The 21,313-nt window shown below is 43.4% G+C and overlaps 1 protein-coding gene across 2 annotated transcripts in view; it reads left to right on the forward strand.

The window, feature by feature from the left end:
* The first annotated feature begins 277 nt into the window (after positions 1 to 277).
* LCP1 (lymphocyte cytosolic protein 1) overlaps positions 278 to 21,313 on the forward strand; it is a 47,366-nt gene continuing 26,330 nt past the window's right edge. The window contains exon 1 of one of the 2 annotated variants that reach the window (XM_062607373.1): positions 278 to 297. The gene's annotated coding sequence lies outside the window, so the exon portion shown is untranslated. Of the gene's footprint in view, positions 298 to 18,521; positions 18,698 to 21,313 lie in introns of those variants that run through there. The other variant, XM_062607372.1, reaches the window with a different exon arrangement.

A 21,313-nucleotide genomic window follows, 5' to 3' on the forward strand; every position in this document is an offset into this window, starting at 1 on the left:
CTCCACAGGGGCGGCGCGGGCCCCCCTCTGCCACAAACCTCTGGCACTCGGGGCTCACCAGGACGGCGTCCCGCACCCTGGCGCAAGGCCGCGGCATCCCGGGGTGCCTGCCCCCCTTCACCTTCCGCCGCGTTAGCCACCGCCCCCGAGCCTGCCCCCGCTGCAGCACGCGAGGCCAACAGAAGGGGGCGTGGCCACGGGGGTGGGCGGGGCACGGCCGGCGGGAGCACGCGAGGGGTCTGCGGCAGCGCGCCCGCCGCTGCCCCGCATCGCCTGTTGCGGCGCCGCTCCTCGCTGGTAACTACCCTCTCGTTGCAATTAACTGGTGATGATGGCGATGATGATGATGGTTTCCTCTCTCGGGGCTAGCGGAGACGGTGTGAGGGCTGGGGGGGGCGGGCGTGAAGCCGCGCGAGGGGAACCGTGCATCGTCGGAGGGGCTGGAAGCGGGGCGCCGGTGCTGTGGGTCACACGCCCTGCCCGGAGCCCGGGTGGGATAAGGTGCAAACATGTGTTCTTCTTGCCGAGCGGGGTCGAGCTGGGCCAAACCTCTTCCAATTAGTCGCGGAAGTATAACTAATTTCAGCAGTGGACCCGGCGCTGCACTCTTGGTTCAAGCAAGCCCCCGTTTGATCAAGCGTTGTAGAAATCTCGCATAGGTATAGAGTCTGTTGGAAATGTGACTTGGAAATGTGGAGCAGGGCAGAGCAGGGACTGGATGAGATAGGGAAGGCTGGGATACCGAACTGGAGGCAGTTTTAGCATCTCTGTTAGCTGAAAATGGTCTCATTAGGTTGCATTTAGGGACTGATGAGCAGTCTGCATCTGCCTTACACAGACTGACCACTCAGCATCTTTTTCTATGTCAAAAACTGCTTAGTGGATACATTTAACGTTAGTATTTATTTTTTAAATTCATTTTGGTCCATAGGATCCTGCTAAGGACAACTTCTTCATAGTGGTAATAGTTTTGACAATTTTTGAAGGGCATTTCTTTTGCTTCCCTATGGAAATGAAGAAGCTGGTTTGCATGTTGCAGATGACTCTGCTGTTTGTCCCCTGTCTGCAAGGGTAATGCTTCCCTACCAGGCTGGCAGCAATCAATTCCCCTCTCTTGCTTCTGCTTTTCCTTTGCACATACTCCACTGTGTAAAGTGAGTGGACTAGGCTGAGGGAAAAATTTGGATGTACTTCCTCAAAACTGTGTAAATTAAATGAAAAGTATGGCTGCAGCGGGTGTAATAGATGCCAGAGGGGAATTATTTATGTAACACACCAAAGCATTTATATTTTTTTAATGCAATGGTCATCCAAGGATCAATATTGTGCCCAAGTGATTTATCATTGGCTTATGTGCTTAGTGGTGAAATTCAAAGCAAAATGTCTTGATGAAGAAATACACGTTATGTGCACACCATGTGAAATCGTGAGCTCTCTCCCATTAGGCTGTAAGCTCATTTGGGCAGGTCCTCTTGTGTCTGTCTTTTTGCAGTAGTGATGGTTGCATATCCACCATGGTGTGGCCGCGCACTGCATGGTGCTCGGGACTGGTGGGACCTCTTCCCACCCTGGCACCTCTTTTTGTGGGAGGCAGAACAGGGGTGCTTATGCCTGCCTTTGGGTTTGGAGTTGGGTACAACGAGGGTGAGCATTCAGATCTGGGAGCCCAGACACACTCCTAATTCCCTTGGTCAGGTGTAGGTGCCTGCACTGAAGATGACACTCTGAGGAAGGCTAGAAGGATATCTTAAGGGTACCAGAATCCTCACTGAAAAAAAGTTCGTATGTGTTCATGCCGTTGACAGCAAAATGTTGTGTTGCAGTCTTCCATTGGAGATAAATGTGGAACTTTAGGACTGGCAATAGGGATAGTCCAAAAAAATCTTGCCAAAATATTTAATCTTTATTCTCCAAAGCACTGACTTCAGCAGGGTTAGTAGTTAACATGCACAAAGCTGAGTGTTTGGAGGGTGGGACACTGGGTTGGCACACGTGCTGCAGATGATGGTACTGAGCTTGGGCTTGGCCAAGTCTCTTCTGCCAGGTACTCACTGGCAGGGGTGGTAAGGGAAGCCTTTCCCACAGTGCTGTTTCCTGGCTCTGCAGCGGAGTACAAGCCAATGCTAAGTAGTACGTGGACCCCGGACTGAAAACCCTTCCTGTTGAATACCAGAGTGTGATGTAGGCTTCCTCTCCTGAGGAAGTTTTGTATCCTGTATTCTGCGAGTGGGATGAAATTTTGCTCTTACAGGAGCTCCTGGCAAAACTTCTCCAGGCTTCACTGGGACTGTGATTTTCCTCATTTCAGATGAGAGGAACAAGGTGTCCTTTGTGTTTGTGAGAGCAAGGTGTATATTTTTTTGTTTCAGCATAAAAAAACAGTTACAAGACCTGTGCTTAGCACACCATCTCACTCAAAGGCTTGTGGGTGTCTGGTGTGAGAAGACACATGGGAGGGACTTTGGCCCACATCCCCAGCAGTGTCTGGCATTGATCACCATTGATGATCGGCCTTGGGTGACTGGTTGGATGGTTCTTCCATCAGCTGCTTCCAAAATCATCCCCTTTATTCCTTTAACAATTTTTAAGACATACTAACTGTGAGTGAGAAGGTCAGCAACAGTGACAGTCCAGTAATGGTGTATGCTATAGATGTTATTTCAGCATTAGAAGCCAAGATGAAACTTCCTTTCCCACATTACCATAGCACGTGGTGCTTCCTCACCATTAACCATTTCTGTCTCTTGCATCCCATCATCATCTCTAAGACAGACCTGCAGTTCATGAATTTTCCCATGTGCAACACACACTTCAGGTAGCCCTTGCTAAAGAAATAAATCCTCAGAACACTAATACCCTCCAATTATCCATGCCAAATCAGAGAAATGAGCAGCAAGGAACCCTAGGCAGGGCTGTGTTGGGAGCTCAAGAGAACTCAGAGATAGATGTCTTCTACTTCTCTGCATGCACATGTATAACCAGTGCTATTGCTAAATAACCAGACTTATTTATTTATGTATTTATGAATTTATTTATTTTACAGGTAACCTGCAGGTTTTCTCATGAAAATACAATCATTCATCAGAAATTACACTCTCTTGCTTGCTATTATAGTCTATTCCTTGATGTTTTTGAAGGCTGAATAAAAAAGTACCAATTGTAACAGTGTGGGTTAACAAAATGGAATGACTTTCATCAAGAAGAAGCTAGGACCATGCTGCTAGTCCTCCTACTGACCTTTAGTATTGGCAACATAGGGAGCACACAACTGGAAAATTCACAAATTGGTAATATCATTACAAGGTGGACTTGAGAGATGGATTTCTGAATTGGTGGTGGACTCTGTGAAGAAAAGAATCTACTTTCATTCTCTCAGTATTTTGCTTTTTTTCAGACACAAACTGTGCTGCCTTTGGGCAGAGACCCTCTGGAGAGTGCCTCAACTCTTGGGAGTCCTGAAGTTCGTCCCTCTGCATACGGGCTTAGGAGCCTGAGTGGATGCTCAGTGTTAGGGAGGGGAACACTCCCTGTGTAAACTTGTGCAGTCTGTAGCCTTGCTCTTTTCCTTCCTACCCTACCTAGTGACCTAGTGACCCATAGTATTTACAGTGCATTCATTTCCTTCTCACTTAGGGGAATACAACTATTCCAATTTCCTTCTTTCTTATGGAAAGGTAGCTAGTCCACTTCATCAGCATTTTGAATAAACCTAATTTATTTTTTTTTTATTTTCTTTAGTTATGTTTAACCTGTTTCTATTGTGATCATCTTATTTTTTTTTAGAGTTTTATTCTGAATCAATATCTACATGTTTCCTTAGTTTAAAATTTCTGTATCTGTGTTGGTTTTCATTATTGAACCTTCAATATTTACTCTTCCTTTCCTGTTGTGGTATTTTAGCACTAGTAGACCTTTATTTGATTGTGATTAGATGCCCTTGACCATTACTGTTTCAGGAAGCCACAGAAGTTGATTTGTATGTTTTTTTGCTTTAAAGAAAATACCAGAAGAAGGTCAGCACATTTCATTTTGCTCTTGCAAGCCCTTATCCTGCAGGAAGCGGACTGTTTTAGCTCATATGTATGAGCTAAGTAAACATGTATGCTTTTACATCAGAATTTTCCTTCCTGTAGCACTGCATTTTCATGTAACTCACTGAGCATGAGATTTGAGTAGATGAACACCAGAGGTCCCTTCCAACCAATGTATCCATGTTCCTTCCTTCTCAACCTGTTCAATCTGGGTACCACAAGATGGAAAAGCGTGGTTAAAACTCTAGTGTCCGAGTATCTGGGACAGCAGAGTGGCAGCACATGTCTTCACATCACACTTAAATCAGTGAATCCAGAAGTTCATTGGAAAAGGAGGTCAGCATCTTTCTGGAATTGATTTCCCCAAAGATAAAGCCCTGTAAAACTGCAGTAAAAAAATATTTGCTTCAGAGACCTGAGTATTTTTACGAAGTGTTTTTGTTCCTGTAAGCAGGAATAGCTGTATTTCTTAGAAAAGTGGAATTTCTTTCCTCGTTACAGTTCCTGTAACTGTGCTTTTATGTTGCCTTGAAATGAAGGGGGTTTTGTTAACTTTTTACCAATGCCGTATTGCCATTGAATTTCCTATCCCTTTCAGGGCAGAAAAAAAAATAAATAAACAGAAGTTTAATTTTCTTGTGTGTACAGATAAAAGGGAGCCAATGTGCTGGGGCAGAGTAGAATTGAGTGGAAAAAAAAAAAATTGGGAAAAAAGCCAGAGTTATTGGGCTTTTTTTGTTGGTTGGTTTGGGTTTATTTAATAATAGTTTGTTATGATTATTATGTTAAATAACAAGGAAAAAAAAAAAACCACTCTCTGTTCTTAAGCAGAAGTCTCAAGTTGAATCACTGAAGACATACATAAAAATAGTATCTTTAGAAACAACTTATTTGTTTCATGATTATGTAAAGATACATGAGAGCATTCTCTAATTTTTTATATAAACAAGTTTCTGAATGACTTCAAGGAGTTATAAATATAATTTTTCTTCTATCACTTATGGGAAGAACTCAAAAGAGGAGATTTCAGTCTATCTCATAGACAGACGCTTCTTTGCATTTACAAGACCAAAATAATTTATGCCATATATAAAAACCTTCTTAGAAATTATTTGACCTTTACCCTACTTTTAAACTTCAAAGCATCTGTACTTCTAAATGTCAGCAAACTTTTCTAACATTTGTGCTCTGTTGTTTTCTATACAGTCCTTGCCTGCCTGACATTCTGTAAAGAGTAAACATACGTAAATATAATGTTCAGTTTGTGAGATTCTTACAATGAAGTACTGATAATAAACTCCTGCAAATGTAACTGGCTCCTGTTAGTTAGCTTTGGCAGACTATTTTTCTCTTTTCCTCCTGTATGTTTGCTGTCTTTATGTACAGGCAGGAGTCATGACTTGCTCCTCAGTTTTGTCACGAGCATATCCAGGCCAGGGTTTTAAAAATAAAACATAGATTTCAGATTATCCAGTTTAAGACATGAAGAAAATAGAGCAGTCTCTGGAAAATGCTGAGCAGCTACTCACACACAGTATCACACAGTATGCTAGAGATTGGAAGGGACCTCGAAAGATCATCTAGTCCAATCCCCCTGCCGGAGCAGAAAGCTCTACGATACTCCTTAGGGTGCCAGGGAAGAGGATACATCCAGGCTTTCTGGAAGACCTTCAGACTGGAAGTTTATGGAAGTCCTTGGGTTCTGGATCTGAGAGTTCACCTGGCTCCATTCAGGGTTAGGGAAAACAGCAAAGGCCAGCCATCAGAAGTGGAAATAGGTTGAATTACATTTTGCATGCACAGTGAGGTCATTTGCATATTAGTGACTTGACCAGCTTGGCTTTAATAAGGAATGTTAATCAGAGCTGTGGTTAACACATGAAGCGTGAGAAGGGGCACACAACAAGCAGCAATGTCAGAACATTTATTTTTGCCTGTGAATTAAATGAAGTAGTTTATGCATTATTGGAAAAAAAAACCTTAGTTTCTCCTAACAGCTCTATTTTAAAATACTCACTTTGCCATTTTCCATAAGCATGCTTTCCCATCAGCTTGGATCCTGCTCATCAGGGAGATCCTCACTGACTGCTTACGGATGTTGTAAAGCTGGGCAGAGTAACTCCTAGCTTGGATGATCTCCCTTTACTAAAAGCACCACAAATCAGAGGAAAGCATTCCCTTCATCAGGTACCAAAAGCTAGATGCCTTGTCAAGATGGCTGGTGGGGTTGCTCCCATAAAGAAGCCATCTCTGAGTGTGGGAACAGACTCCCCTCTACCTGGTGGGAGAGACCTTTGATGCCATCAAGTCATAAGCCTGGGGATGTCTGCTGCGTGTGAAAAGATAACATAGTCATCGCATGGATAGATGGTGTGAGGGACAATGCACAGAGGTAATAACACTGTGCTGCTCCCTGATGAACTGGGGTCATCAGCCACGGAAGGTCTCCCATGCTTATGAGAGCGTGTTTCTCATAACCAACACCAACTGCAAGCACTTTAAAAAGCAGCTGTATTTCAATATGCATGTCAGTAGGAAGACTGATATTTGCAAAAGTTGTTGGGTTTTAGGTAGTACGGGAGGTGTCAATGTGCACAGGGTATTTGGGACAAAGAATTAAAATAAATATGTCCTAAGAAGAGAAACTAATGTTTTGCACATTTGCTTATTGATGGTGGTAAATGTTTTACAGGATAAGGCAGTAATCAGTTTCTTTATTCTTATATTGCAAACAAGTTCTTATATTGTCTATTTGCTAGGTCAGAAAAAGATATCAAAGGAAAGAGAGTTCCTAGAAAATGACAAAGGGATTTATAGGTAATCAGAGAAGGAAAATGTCCTTACTAAAGATCCTGTAGAACCACTTTCAATCTCCTGTAAGTAACAGGATGACTGTCGCATTTTACATCTAATTTCTAGTATCAGAAAGAATAAAAATATTTGTTATTACTAATTGGTTTTGGTTTTTTTTAAAAGAAATACCACCCTTCCCCTGTCTTAGAATCATAGAATAGTTAGTGTTGGAAAGGACCTTAAGATCATCAGGTTCCAACCCCCCTGCCATGGGCAGGGACACCTCACACTAAACCATATCACCCAAGGCCTCGTCCAACCTGGTCTTGAACGCTGCCAGGGATGGAGCATTCACAGCCTCCCTGGGCAACCTATTCCAGTGCCTCACCACCCTAACAGGAAAGAATTTCCTCCTTATATCCAATCTGATATCCAGTCTTGTTTTGGTTTGGGGTGTTCGTTCAGTTAAGCTGTGATACACCAGTGAGCCCAAGTATTTTAATGTGGATGCTGCAGACATAAATGAGAAAACAATTTGTCAAGCCAATTCAAAAGCAGCCTGTGGGTGAGTATTGGCATTTTACACTGGTGTTCAGGTAACTCCAGCTGCCCTTGCTGCAAAGCTGTGAGTGCCCAAGCATTCAGCTTTGTCTGCAGCTCTCGTTTGCATCCCAGTGTCCCGACTTCGTCCACATCTACTTTCACAATGACATGGCGCATGTAGATAGGAAGAGGAAGGACTGAAGGACTGCCTGATGGTTAGACAGTTTTTTCAAACCATGGGAGAGCTCTCTCAGATAGATATATTAAAAATATGTCCTGTGTGGGTTGGTTTTTTTTTTTTGAATTTTTTTTTTGTGTTTGTGGGGTTTTCTTGTTGTATTTTTTTGTTTGTTTGTTTATTTTGGGAGGTGTTTGTTTTGTTTGGGTTTTTTTGTTTTGTTTTTTGAAGTAGAATACATCAGTCAGCAGCAGCTCAGCTGCTACCAGCATTTAAGCTGTCTTCTGCAAGCAAACTCAAGTATTTCTGCAGTACTCTGCCTTCACTGTCTACATGCTCTTAGTTAAATGGTTTTGTGCAACCAATGATAACCAGAAATCTTAGGAGAGGCAAGAGAGGTATCCCCTTAGGCTGTGACCACCATGTACCTGCCATGTATTTATCCTGTCATCCTTCCTCTTGGAGCCTTTCTTGTGGTGGGATTTGAGGACTCTCCTGCGTTGGCCCTGGCGCACAAAACCCATGCAGTGGTATGTCACAGTAATTTTGGACAGAAGCACACAGTCTTTGCTTACATGCTGACTTACATTGCAAGGGCAGGTAGCAAGACCTGGTGAAAAGATGGCCTTTAGTAAGAGTTGGGGTTTGTGGCTGCAGATACCTGTGTGCTGGGAAGGAAGCCCACAAAGCTCTGAGGGGGGGCTGCAGAGAAGCTGGTGCAAGGGATCTTAATAAATGCATAGTAATTTCCCTCTCATTCATAAGTCAACATCTCTTGCAGTCATTGCTGGAACATACCCTTGGGCATAGCAGCACAGTTCACATGCCAGCTGTCCTCACAGGGCCTCGTTCATGCGGCTGTGGCCAGAAATGCACTTGCCGAAGGTGTCCCTGAGCTTTAAGAAGAGAAATGTTACTGTGGTGTGGAAATGCACTTGTTTTTAAACCAAAAGGTAACAGCTCTTCAGCCGTGGAGGAAACAGAGGTTACAACATATAGCTGAAACTACAGAGGAAATGTAAACAGGCTGAACTAAACCTGCTCTTTGCAAAGGCATCTGCAAACCCTCTTGTTTAAATGTGATTTGCAAGCCAGATCCTGCAGCATGAAGTCTAGGATGAACTTGCAGTATCAGTGTGCTGCACAGGAGTTACCTCTTTGTGAAATGAGTCAGAAGATGGTTTGTAGGGGATCATTGCAGGACATCAGAGCCACCCCCAAGTTTTTCTTCCTCTTTATGTTGCAATTGCGGGAGCAGTTCATGTGCTGAGAGGAACCAGGCAAACGGGTGGGATTTTCTTCATTGTGAGATCTTTGCCTGTCTTTGCTGTGGCTTGGCTGTTCAGTGATTCTGACAGCTAAAACAGGTATTTCATTACACACTACTCAGTCATGTAATAGTAATGCTGTGAAGAACATAGATACTTTCTACCCTAATGCTTAGAAAAGGATTTAGAGATACTGTCATGTAGGAAACTCATTGCTGCTCGTGTGAAAACTTGTAACTCACAAGTGGGAAAAGGCAAAGAAATGCCTGAAGGAGCATTAAACCAGCCAAAGCAAGTTTAACCAGCAGGCAGACTGCTCCTGCCACTCATGACACTAAACTGTCTTTCCTTTGAGCTATTTGATGGTTTGTCCTGATCTTTTATCTCCACCTCATTCCACCTCTCTTGTGTTGCTATCTTTCAGTCCTGGCTAGCAAAGGGGATGAAAGAAAAACTGAATGTGCTTCTGCTTTCTTCTTCCCACTACCCTTAGCAGCTCTCTGACTGATGGTGGTAGAGCAAACCTTCTGTCTATCTATCTGTTATATCTGGTTTCTCTTACCTCCCTCTATGTCTCATCTGTGGGAGTACATACCGTTTGGGTAAGCTTTCTTTCTTATCCTCTTTCTTCACTCCTGGAACCACAGTGCCCAGAGGCTCCAGAGGCTATTTTAGAAACCACCCCTGGGAACAAAGAAGACACAAAGGTGAAAAGGGAAAAAAAGTTGAGAACCCAGAAACATTCTGGAAGAAAAATCCCCAGCTGCATTACCTCTTCCTCTCTGCAAAATTGAGGTGCGAGGAAAGATGATTTCTGGCCAGCACTTCACAGTGACTGAGGCCTTTTTCATCCTTGAGCAGTAATGTGGCTCATTGTACCTGGTGCTGATTTTTGGAGTGGACTCCATGGCCTATCTGTCCATGGCAGTGGTTGCTAGGTGTGTCTCTGCCACTTGCTTTGGTGGGAACATGCCCAGAAGAGCAGGATTGGCAATCCCAATGCCAGCAACAAGCACACACACACACACACAAGATACAGTTGTGGAGTTTCAGTTTCTAGTGGTGAATCTTACATCTGTATTCCCCAAAGGTCTTTCACTTCGAGCAGTCAGCAAATTATTGTTTTCTCTTTTACAGTATATGCCTTCTGTATGATTGCTAAATTAACTACCCAATAGAGAGGGGATTCCTGACCATATTTTAGTTTTCTAGCTTTGTTGCTTTTTAACATGTTTGCTAAACATGTTGTTTCCTAAAACTTGTTTAGGTTGCCTCAAACTTTTGCTCAGGTGTGCAAAGCCTCACAGTCTTGGGCACTGTTACTGTCAAAGCAAAGTTCTATATAGACTTCTAGAGTTTGAACATGTCTTTGGTTGAATACCCTTCAGTTGCCCTACAAAGCACATCCATATCTTTTCAACCTTAGCTTAGCTCCCAAGAGGTTATCTACGCCAAGAACTAGGACAGGAAGGTATCTGACCAGTAAGATGGATCAAAAAAAAAAAGCAAGGAAAAGCTTAGGTTTGCTTATTTGAGATGAGCAAAGCTGATACTGAAAACATGCAGGAATTGTAACTGGGGTTTTGTGGGACTTGGTCTGATGCAGAATTACAGCCAAGACCAGCTGTAATCAGGGTGCATGATTGCTTGCAGGCAGAGAGAGACAGAAATGTCTCCCCCTTCCCAAGCTTTTTTCCTCTCATAATTGTTAGTTTATGTATGTCATGGAAGGGATTCATCCCAAATACAAGCTCTGACGTGGAGGTTTTCTTAATCACCATGTAAAAACATTACTGGGACTAGATTTGCCAGGAAAGACAGTGGCCTTGTACTCATTCCTTTTCCAAAAATGGAGATGTACCAGGTAAGAATTTTATGGATTTAGGACCTTTGTGGAAAGACTGATGTCAGATACCTCTGTGTTTCATTTCCACCCAAAAAAACCAAACCACACTATCTTTTTTTTTTGTCTTCCTGCAGCTTCAGTCGATGCAGGATACGTTCCGAGTGAAAGGCTATCACCCAGCGCAGCACATGGTCAGCCTAGTGCTGGCTTCCATCCTTCACCCACAGGGAGTGTGGTGAGTCCCCTTGATGCAGAGCCAGAAGAAGGCTATGCAAATACAACCACGGCAAGGTTGGAAACAAAACCCCCTCAATTTGGGCATTTGATCTCCAGATTCTGTACTGAGATTTTTTTTTTTTGGGTGTGTTGTAGAAACACATCAAGTTCCTCCTGGGGAAGGTGAACTTCCCATCATTGGGGAACTAATAACTGCTTGTATGGGTTTCTGAGCAGCAGTTTCTGTGCAGAATTTCACACCACTGACCCCCAGGCTTGGAAAATGCAGGCGAGAGGCTGCAAAAAGAAGTGGGGCTTCTGAGCTGAATGTGAGCTGAGTGCCATTAGAAATATTATGAATAATGCTGTAAGAAGAGCACTGATGAGGGCAGAACAAGCAAAAGCTGCTAGAGTTGGAGTCAGGGACTGAGGAAATGGCAAGAGGTAGAGGGAGAAAGATAAAAAATATAGACTATGCAAAGGGAAAAAGAGAGAATAAAGGGAAACGTGAAAAAAAAAAGGAAGAGATACAGAACTAAAATTTTTAAAGAAGCTGAGTGGAAAAAAAAAAAAGTAAAATAAGCTAAAAGCAAAGCAAACAGCCTGGGAGGTTAAAATTTCCAACATTAAAAAAGGTATGAAATCAAAACATAGTGATAGACTATTCAAGAAGGGATGCATGCGAGTGAGCCTGCATGCACATGACATTTTGATCAGTCCTCCATTTCCATCTGGATCTAAAGGAAATTGAATTATTTCTTTTTCTTGGCAAAGAGCTGCCTGTGGGGAATTTATCTGGGAGAGCAGCTTCATTTATAGCTGTGCGATTGTTTTCCTGCCATTGCACCAGTTTGCAGCAAGAAGACAGGTACTAGAAATTCTAACACTGGGATAGTGGTGCCTGGGTTCCCAGCAGAAGTGCTTTAACTTTGCCGTGACAGGCACCCTGGGTGCATGGTGGAGCTCTGCGCCCATGTAGTTGGCAAAGGGGGGAGGCCTGGTTTTATACTGTGCCAGAGTCACCTACTTACAGTTCACTCACCAAACATCAAGTGAGATTGAGGCGGTGAGTGTAACAAATAAATGAGAAGGTTGGTTAACTATGAGAAAACTTCTGCCAGATCCATATTCTCAAAAATCATGACTTTGTTTCCATCCAGCTTTGCAAAAACAACTGTCATAGTAATTATAATTAAAAATAAAGTATTTTTTTCCATCTGTTCCTCCATGCTTTTTACTCCTGTAAGCCTCAGGCCAGCTAGGCCACCAATGTCACATTTTCATACTCTACTTTCATCAAAAAGATTAAATATTTCCTAAAAAAAAACAGTACAAAAATTAGGAAACGGGTTTGGGGCTGAGTCTGGGTCTAACCAAGACTCTGGTTTTCACAGGAACGCAAAAGAAAAGAAACAACAAGGAAGTGTGCACCCTCCTGTCACTGCAGTCAGGCTTGGGAGCTGGCTGAGCGTCATGGCCAGCCTCTCAGTGAGCAGTGGCTGGGCACTCCAACCTCTTCTTCTCTCTCACCCACAAAGTATAAACCTAAGATTAACTCATGCACTGTGATTAATATTTCACTACTACTCCCCATTGCAGCAAATGGCTGGTTCTGCTCAATAATTCATGTCTGTGCGTAGCCTATTAAATTTGTAGTGGGGTGTACACTTTCCTGTTATTTATTTATCATTGCTTTCGTTTTACAGGGTCTTCTTTTCCCCTGGTATTTCATTTTTCACTTAAATGCCTCTCCTTCAAAGTTCAGACTGCTTGCAGGAAATTAATCTTGCTCCTTACACCTTTTAACTAAGGCTGAGCTCTTACTGAAGGGCCTGGGCCATAATGAAGACTCAGACACACAGCCACTTCAGTGCAGGAGATCTCTGTGGAGCAAATGACTTTGGGAATTTGGTACAAAGTCTGACAGCCCAAAGTTCATCCATGGCCTCAGAGCTGTTTGCCTTCTGTTTCATAGGGATGTTTGGCTACTTCTGCTGTGGGAAAAACCTGCTTCAGGACCAGAAGTTGATCATTATTACTCCGTCTCCTTCTCTGCCAGCAGGCACTGTTCTCTCCTAAGCCCCTGAACATATACTTGGGGAAATGTAGATCTTTCTAGGCTGATTGTAGGTTGTACTCCTGCTTAGAAGTGATATTTTCCTTTGCTTTGTGGCAGCAGTCTACTCATAGCTTATTTGATCTTTGTGGCTCATCTTGATTGCTAAATAACATGGCTTGACAGTGGAACTGAAATACAGATTTCCTTAGAAGACTCTAAGGCAGGTGTTCAAGAGTTAAGAATTTGGAAACTGTGAGCTGCACAAGGATGCAAAATCATAAACTAGTCTCCCAACTTAGATTTAACAGGACATTACCCTCCTGGTCGTTCTGCAAAGGAGAGGGTGAGGTTTGGAGAGCCACTGCTTCTGAGAATGACCCCACCAGACCCATGCTTTTCAGAGCAAGAGATCTCTCTTTCTACATTCCTGTATCTCCAGATGTGCCAATATACAAACCTAGATGACCCTCCCTACCCAAGTGTCAATGCCTTGTTACTGATTCACACCCAGCTCTGCTGTGTGGCAAGTTTCCCTTCATTCTCTTCCCACCTATATAGGCATGGGCCATCACCCTCCTCCATACTACCTCCTTCCTCCTCCTCTAGCTCCATGCAGCAGCTGTGCAGAGCATTGTTGGGAATGATGATAGAGAGGTCCATGTGGGTCCTGGCATGGAGGGTGGTGGTTGCATGGGGATTGGTGATCCCATGTCTCAGGGAGGGAGAACACAGTGGTGGACTCATTTGGAGGCGACGCTCTGCAGGGATAGGTCTGCCCCAGTCATTTCTGCATGGACAGACTGAGACAGAGAGTGAGATGCTCTGTTGCACCAACAAATATTTCATGATAATCGTGATTCCACCCCAAAAGCTCCCAGTATCCAAGTTCTGACAAGTTCTATGGGATCACCCACTATTGCTTTGCATTCTCAAGGCTTCTTCTGGCAGATGTAATGTGGGAAGAAAACAGAGTAAAAGGTGTTATTTTCACAGGCATTCTGCAAAGTCCATAGTCTTTAGTATTCTCCTGCAGGCATCACATGTGGCATTTCAGGATACGTTGCTAACATAGTCCCAGCATCTGGTCAAATTACCTCCCCCCACCTGAGCACATGCCATCAGAGTAATGACTTCTGCTTCACAAGGACTCATTTACCTTTCAACAGCATTTAAGTTCCAAGCTCAGAAAGGAGGCAGGCATTTCAGTTCCTAGTCACTACAAGAAGTGTCACTGTTTTTAACAGGAACAACAACAGGGTCACACAGAAGAAAGGTGTAATTCAGATCACATCAAAGTGTAGTAGGAATTACATAGGGTCCTATGTACTTACGTAAGAGCAAGATATTTGTTTGAATGAGGTCACTTTTATATATTTTCCATTCATTTTTATCTGCCCTAATTTTTTATGGACTGGGAGGTTCCCCTCAAAGGGTTCATTTAAAATTGTGCTTTCATTATAACAAAGATACTTTGTAGGGTCCGCAGGAAGCTTCCACTGTCAGCTTGGAAGATGTGTGCTGCTGTCCCTGCTCTGCTCCCCACCATGCCCTTCCCATCCTGTGTATGTTCTTGGATAGAGGACATGTCCACAACCCATGAAAACCCATGACTGTCAGCAGTGGCAAAGAAGGCATTGCATTATATGAATGTGATTTTATGAAATAATGGCTTTTGGAGAAACTCATTCCCTGAAGTAGAAGCAGGCTGCAAGAAGGGAAAGGTCTTGGGAGACTGCAGTGGGCAAACGCAAGAGTCAAGAGGTGGTCGTGCCAGAGCAGGCCACCACAGGAATACCCTTCCCTAGTTCCCACAGGGAAACTGTTCACTTGTAGCACACCCCAACTCCCTTCTCAGTTGGGGATCCCCGTATACCCTCTCTGGGCTGCCAGAACACAGTACTGCCAAGTAAGATGCTGCTGTACCTCTTCTTAGGCAGATGCCCCAGTGCCCCCCAGTATAATTCCCATTCATTAGTGGAAACAGGTTCCATGGTTTCCACAGGCTTTTTGGGTTGCTGCTCACCTTGCTAAGCAATATCTGAGGTTGATGATGGGAGAAAGTGAGTAGTCACCACCCTTCCTAAGGCGTCCCATGGCACTCAAGGGTGAAGGGGAGGAAGGTAAGAGCCTGTTGGCAGGCAAGGAGGCAGGAGTGAACTCACACTGCTGCTCAGACCTGTGGGGCTGACACAAAGGCAGAGGAGAGCAGAGGCTGCAGGGGAGGAGGAGAAAAGTGGTGGAAGGGTTTGGAGTCCACAGTGACACAGTCTGGCTGACCTGCAGAGAAGCTTGGCTGCATTGCATGAGCAGCAGGATGAAAGTTTCAGCCTGGCAAAAGGTAGGTGGAAAGAAAGGTCCCACAGGCACTTGGACAATAAGGGGAAAGGCTTTTGAAGTGTTTTAGTGGTGACAGCATAGGGGAAAGGTCTGGTTTTGACCTCTTCAGCTGTGGCTCAGGGGCATGGTCTTTTTATAGTTATAGTTCTCCCTCTGTGAGTGATTAGACACAGTGCATGCTAATATATGGTGCTTAACTTGTAGACAATCATTTCAGCTGTTTCCTAATGTCTTTGCTCTCCCCTTCTGTAACTCTTCTGCCTTTCATGCAAGTAGATCACAAAGTAGCTGCATTGGGATTTTGGCCCTAAGAATGAAGCTGTAAGTCAAGTGTATTATTTTTCTAATGCAGGACAGTAATAGGCATTTAACTCAGTACCACAGTATGTCCTACTGTAACACTAGCCTGTTGCTAACAGTAAGTGTACTTTATTGTAAGATAGAAGGTATTTATATTGAAGAGTTATGGTTCAACACAATTCTAGGAAATTGATACTATAATGACTGCCGACAGTATCCTGCCCCATGTAAGAAATTGCATTTGAGAGATCATTGTCACATAATCTCATATTGTCAGCATTGCCACAAACAAACTTCACAGAGGTACAAGTTAACCAAGTACAGGTAGGAGTTAACTATTGCACCCTACCAGTTAAATGTATTTCAGTGCTGCCCAATAGAACCACAAAGTGGTTTGGGTTGGAAGGGACCTTAAATATCATCTAGTTCCAAACCCCTGCCGCTAGATCAGGTTGCTCCAAGCCCCATCCAGCCTGGCCTTGAACACTTCCAGGACTGGGCAGCAACAACTTCTCAGTTGTGAAGAACTTCTTCCTAATACCTAATCTAAATCTCCCCTCTGTCATTTTAAAACCATTCCCCCTTGTCCTATCTCTATGTGTACTTGTAAAAAGTCCCTCTCCATATTTCTTGTCAGGTTCTTTAGGCACTGGAAACTGCCCTAAGGTCTCTCAGAGCCTTCTGTTTTCCAGGCTGAACAACCCCAACTCTCTCAGCCTGTCTTCATTGGAGAGATGCTCCAGCCCTCTGAGCATCTTTGTGGGCCTTCCTCTGGACGTGCTCCAACAGGTCCACATCCTTATAAAATTGTTATCTGTGTGATGCTTCAAGGATGCACAGTGCAGAATTTAAATAGGGTTTGCTATAACAGGACTTCAGCTGGGGTTGTGTGTAAAGACTTCTTACAATGTTTGGTGAGACAGCATTATTAGGTATACAGTGACATCCCAATAGATCTTGAAATAGGGCAGAAAAAGGGAAAGGGAATCATGGTTCCCATGGTAAATCTATCAAAATCTTTTGTTTATACTTGCCTTATAAATCCATCACGCTTTAAATCTCATCCTCCCTGTCCTTGTATTTCTAAGCTTGAGCCCTCTTTCAGCACATCTGGTGCCTATTGGTATGAATCAGCGCGGTGTGCTTATGACACAGTATTGAACTCAGTCTAAGTGACATGAATATAAAATACCATACTCTAAGATGGAAAATCTGAGTCCCTTACCTATCTTCTCCATAAACTACAGTAACTCAAGATAGGATATTAAGAGTGCTTAGCAAACATCTCTGATAAGGAAAACCCCACCCCTAGTTTTCCTGTGCAAGACGTTAGATTTAAGGCATGCAACCATTTGGTGTCCTCTTCCCTATCTATCTCAGAAAAGGTATTGCAGCATTTAGGGAGATGTTGTGGAGAGCAACAGAAATAATTAAGTATTTCAAAAGTTCTGTAAGAAAAAAAGTTGTGGCAAGCATCAGGCTGGTGTTAAATATCCTAGAAAACAAAGAAGAGGAGCTGTGGCAGAGTCTATCGGGTAATGAAATAATGAAATAGGGCAGGTATTTTTCAAGTAGAAAGAAGTCATAAAAAAATGCCTGTAACATGTTCAACAAAATTACAAGTTTTGTTTTGTAAAAAAAACAACCAACCAAAAAAAACCCACCCAAAAAATACCCACAGAAAAAAACAACCAACCAACCACAAAAAAAAATCCCAAACACCAAAAAATAAAATCACACATTTCAGTGTAATTCTTAATAGAGCAAATGTACATGTGCTTCAAGGACAGATCTCAGCTATGGAGATGATGAAAAAACTCTCTACATCAGTATGTAACTGGTGGTCCAGCTGGTCTAATGAATTGTAAATGGCAGCTTCTTCATTGAAGTGATTCAGTTTGGTCATTTTTCCAGCTGCCTATTTTCAGAGGTAAAAGTCAGAACTGAAGTTGTTAAAAAAGCTGAAGGATGATTCTTCAGCTTGTGGAAAGAGGTGGAAATTTTGCTGTTAAGTCAGGGCATTTCTTGAAATCCCCGTGGGGTTGATGAATCACTTTCATCTGTTGATGTTGTGTTTTCAGTTCTGCAAAGGCTTCTAATGCTGTCTCATCAGATTTGAAAGAGAGCTAATATCTGCACCTATCAAGCACTATTATGCTTGACCCTCAGTGTATCTGGGAAAAGTATCCTTGAAATCAGTGTCCGTTGTGAGGCTGCATGAGGAGCACTGTGTCCTGTTTGAGGCTTCCCTGTACAAGAAAGGCTTTGACAAACTGTAGAAGGATACCAGGATGGTTATGGACTGGAGCACATGAGATCCAAGAAGAGCTGGAGAGGGCTGGATTTGTTCAGCCTGGAGAAGAGAGGACTGAGAGGGATCTTCTTGGTGTCTAACACATACCTAATTGGAGCTTACAGAGAAGATGGAGGCAGCCTTTTGTCAGACATGCACACTGAGAATAAAAACATTACAAATTGCATCAAGGGAAATTCAAGCCACATGTAAGGAAAAAACATTTTCACAGTGAGGACACTGAAACGTTGGCAGAGGCTGCCCAGAGATGCTGAGGGGTCTCCATCCCTGAGACACTGCCCCAAGCACTCCAACTTGACTTTGCAGCCAACCCTGTGCTGAGCATAGTGTGGGACTGCAGACCTTGTTATGCAAGTTTAAAACATGGTGCTCCTATCACCAGAGAGAGAAGGCGTTTTGTGTGTGCGTGCACATGCTTAGTGAGAGAGAACAGAACCAAAGAGGGGTAAAACTAAGAGGAAGCAGTCACAGCAGTGGAGCTATTCTAGGAGTAGTGAGGTAGACTATGTAGGTAGTAGTAGAGGCAGACCAGAGATTTCCTTATAAAGACAAAATCTATTTCACTTCCTTCTCTGGGCTCACTCACTCTTGGGGTTTGACTAGCTGTTTTGCACAAAATAGGGGTTGGGTTTGACTAGCTGTTTTGCACAAAATAGGACCTTCCTAGTGACGCAGCAACCTTTTGACGTACTGCTTTGTAGTTACCCAACCTACGAGAAGTTTGGTTTTTCTTCTGTTGGTTTCTCCCTCTTGGATTTGCCGTAGTTGAGCTGTTGCTCTGGCAGTTTGGACCCACCGCTTGAACCCAGGAGGTAAGACCATACCACCTGCTGTTTCTACGGCAAGCTGCCCTCATGGGGCATACAAGCAGCTTAACTGCACAGGAAACTGTGGTAACCGTAAAAAAGCAGTGCAGGCTCTGTACTAGCATAACGCATTTGCCAGTTGTCTTGTACATGACGTTTCTACTGACCTTCAGGAAAGTGTTTGATGTATTTAATCGGGCAGAGTGGTCTTTAACTGAGTAGAGTGGTAGTCTGAATTTGCATCGGTTTGGCAGGGTGTGATGATGTAAGAAGCCATTATATAGATTACAGAGTGGATCCCTGTAAGAAGCTGATTGTGATGCCAGTGATGAAAAACACAGATTCATAAAGCCAATGTATTTTGGCCTGTAGTGCTTATAATATACTTTGTTGAATGTTAGGACATTTATATTAGGCTTTTATAAATGTAATTTTACTCTGAAGACAATAAATAAAACTGATTCATGATGGAGCCTGATTGTAGTAGGGACTTCTGCTTTAAAAACAGTGGTATGGGGTGGGTCTGACATCGAATTTGCCTTTAAGATCTTGACTGTTGAAGTTGGTCAGGCCTGTCCCTTGTCTTCTTTGAGATTTCTGCTGAGACTGTGGATGATCTGTAACTTGTAAATGTCTGCAGACATTTTAGGTGGTTATACTGTGAACAGGAGCCTTTGGGCTGAACTTTTTGCTCTGTAAGAGCAGTAGACTTGCTGGTTTTGTCAGATAGTGTTTTCCTCAGCCCGTGGATTTGGTTTGAACACTATCTGTACAACTGGCCCTTAAGCCTGTGAACAGCTTGACTTTTGAAGCAAATGGGACTTCAGGTCTTTGTAGCCAAAGTCACAGACATCAGCCCTCACTGCTGCAGGTGTAAAGTTAAAACCTCTAGCAAATGTAGGTTAGATTGTGCCATCAGGAGTGCAGATGGGTGCTCAGCAGATGGCTGATTGTCTTGATAAAAGCAGATCACGCCCTGAAACCTCTCATGTAGAGGAACTCCAGTGTGCATCGCTTTCCTCCCCTTTGGCTTGTCACACAGGAGCATTTTGCCCTTGTGAAATGGGGCCAGAGGGCCTTCAGAGGGTCAGGACTGGGCTGGGGAAGCTCTGCTGAGCTGATAGGAGATGTGGAGCCCCCCTGTTTTCCTGTGGTGGGAAACTCCATCGAGGAGAGATGTAAGGGCCAGGAGGGACTGGGAGGTACCTGCCTACTTGCTGGTAGCAAGAGCTGGGATTTCTGCTTCAGTCCTGACCATGAGGTCCAGATTTACTTGGCTGAGAAGCTGAAGGCAATGCTCATGCAGTAGGTCAAAAAGAGCTTTTTTATGTTACTGGTTTTGAATCTGCTTCCTCAACTGAAACCAAAAAAAGAGTTTGGACTGAATACTGTTATGGTTATAAAATGTTTGAGAGTCTTCTTGAAAGTCACTAGACCACACACTAGTGGTGTTGCTTCTCTCCCCCTGCTCACAGAACCATAATGTTTTATTATGCTACCATTTTTCTTTAATCCCGTTTCCTTCTGCTTTCAGTTAAAATACAGCTGTGTAGAATGAAGCAGAGCTATCTACTTGATAGAATCATACAGTAAAAATCATCATCATATGTTTTTTTAAGGTACAAAAGAGGATGAGTAAAGGGGAAGGAAAGAGATGGGGAAGATAGGAGAGTACAGTGCATTCAGAAATGAGCTGATTTTCATACTCTTAGCCCTTTCATGAAAAAGAGCAGACTGTAGTGAAATGCTGATGCAAAATATTTCACAAAATTAAAAATATTTACTAATAAAAAAAAGAAATGGTATTTAGATGCTGCAAGATGAAGCAGAGGGCTCTGCATTGGTCACTCTGTGCATCTTTTCAGTTATTAAAGAGGAAAGCTGTAGGACAGGAAATAAATTGCTGCTGCTGGGTGAGATGAGTGGGGTGTCCCAGATATGGAGGCAACACCCATAGGAAGGTGCTGAAAAATCTTACTGAAGTCAGTGAAGAACCCTGCAAAACTGAGGACAGAATACAACTCCTGGCATGGGAGCAACAGCAACAAACTCATAAATCTAGGAGGAATCAGTCAAATGCAAACATGCATTTGTATCTAAAAATAATATATCCACCTCCTCTTTACAGCTGGAACATGTTTTTAGTGCTTTCCGTGCCCAGAGGAGCTGTTTTCCTGCTAATGAGCTGGAAACACAGGCCATGTTCTCCTTTTCTTATATCAGATACTAGGCTTTCACAGGACATTTGGGACTGAGTCAGTACTTCCTGACCTGCTGTTGGGCTGCAGTGTCATGACTGCCTCACAGGAATAGGAAAAGAGGGATTTTATCTGTCTGCCCAGGGTTTTGTGTCCTATCTGCCACTCCAGTTGTGATGGGGCAGAGGTGGGGTAGCTCCTCATAGCTGTATCCAAAGCAGCCCTGTAGATGATCTGGTTCCCCACCTTAGTGAAGGTGGAACTGCGTGGAGCAGGGCTTTCCTCAACAAATAGGATATCTGCTGATTGACTGAAGCCGTTTTTCAGTTTGGCTTGGTTTGAAAAATAACTTTGGACAAAAAAAAAAAAAGAAAAAGAAGAAAAAGAGAGAGAAACAAAAATCACTGGAAAGCAGCTGAGAGTC

This window comes from Pezoporus occidentalis, unplaced genomic scaffold (assembly GCF_034315485.1).
Source record: "Pezoporus occidentalis ecotype Australia unplaced genomic scaffold, CSIRO_AGI_Poc_V1 ctg122, whole genome shotgun sequence".
NCBI lineage: Eukaryota > Metazoa > Chordata > Aves > Psittaciformes > Psittacidae > Pezoporus > Pezoporus occidentalis.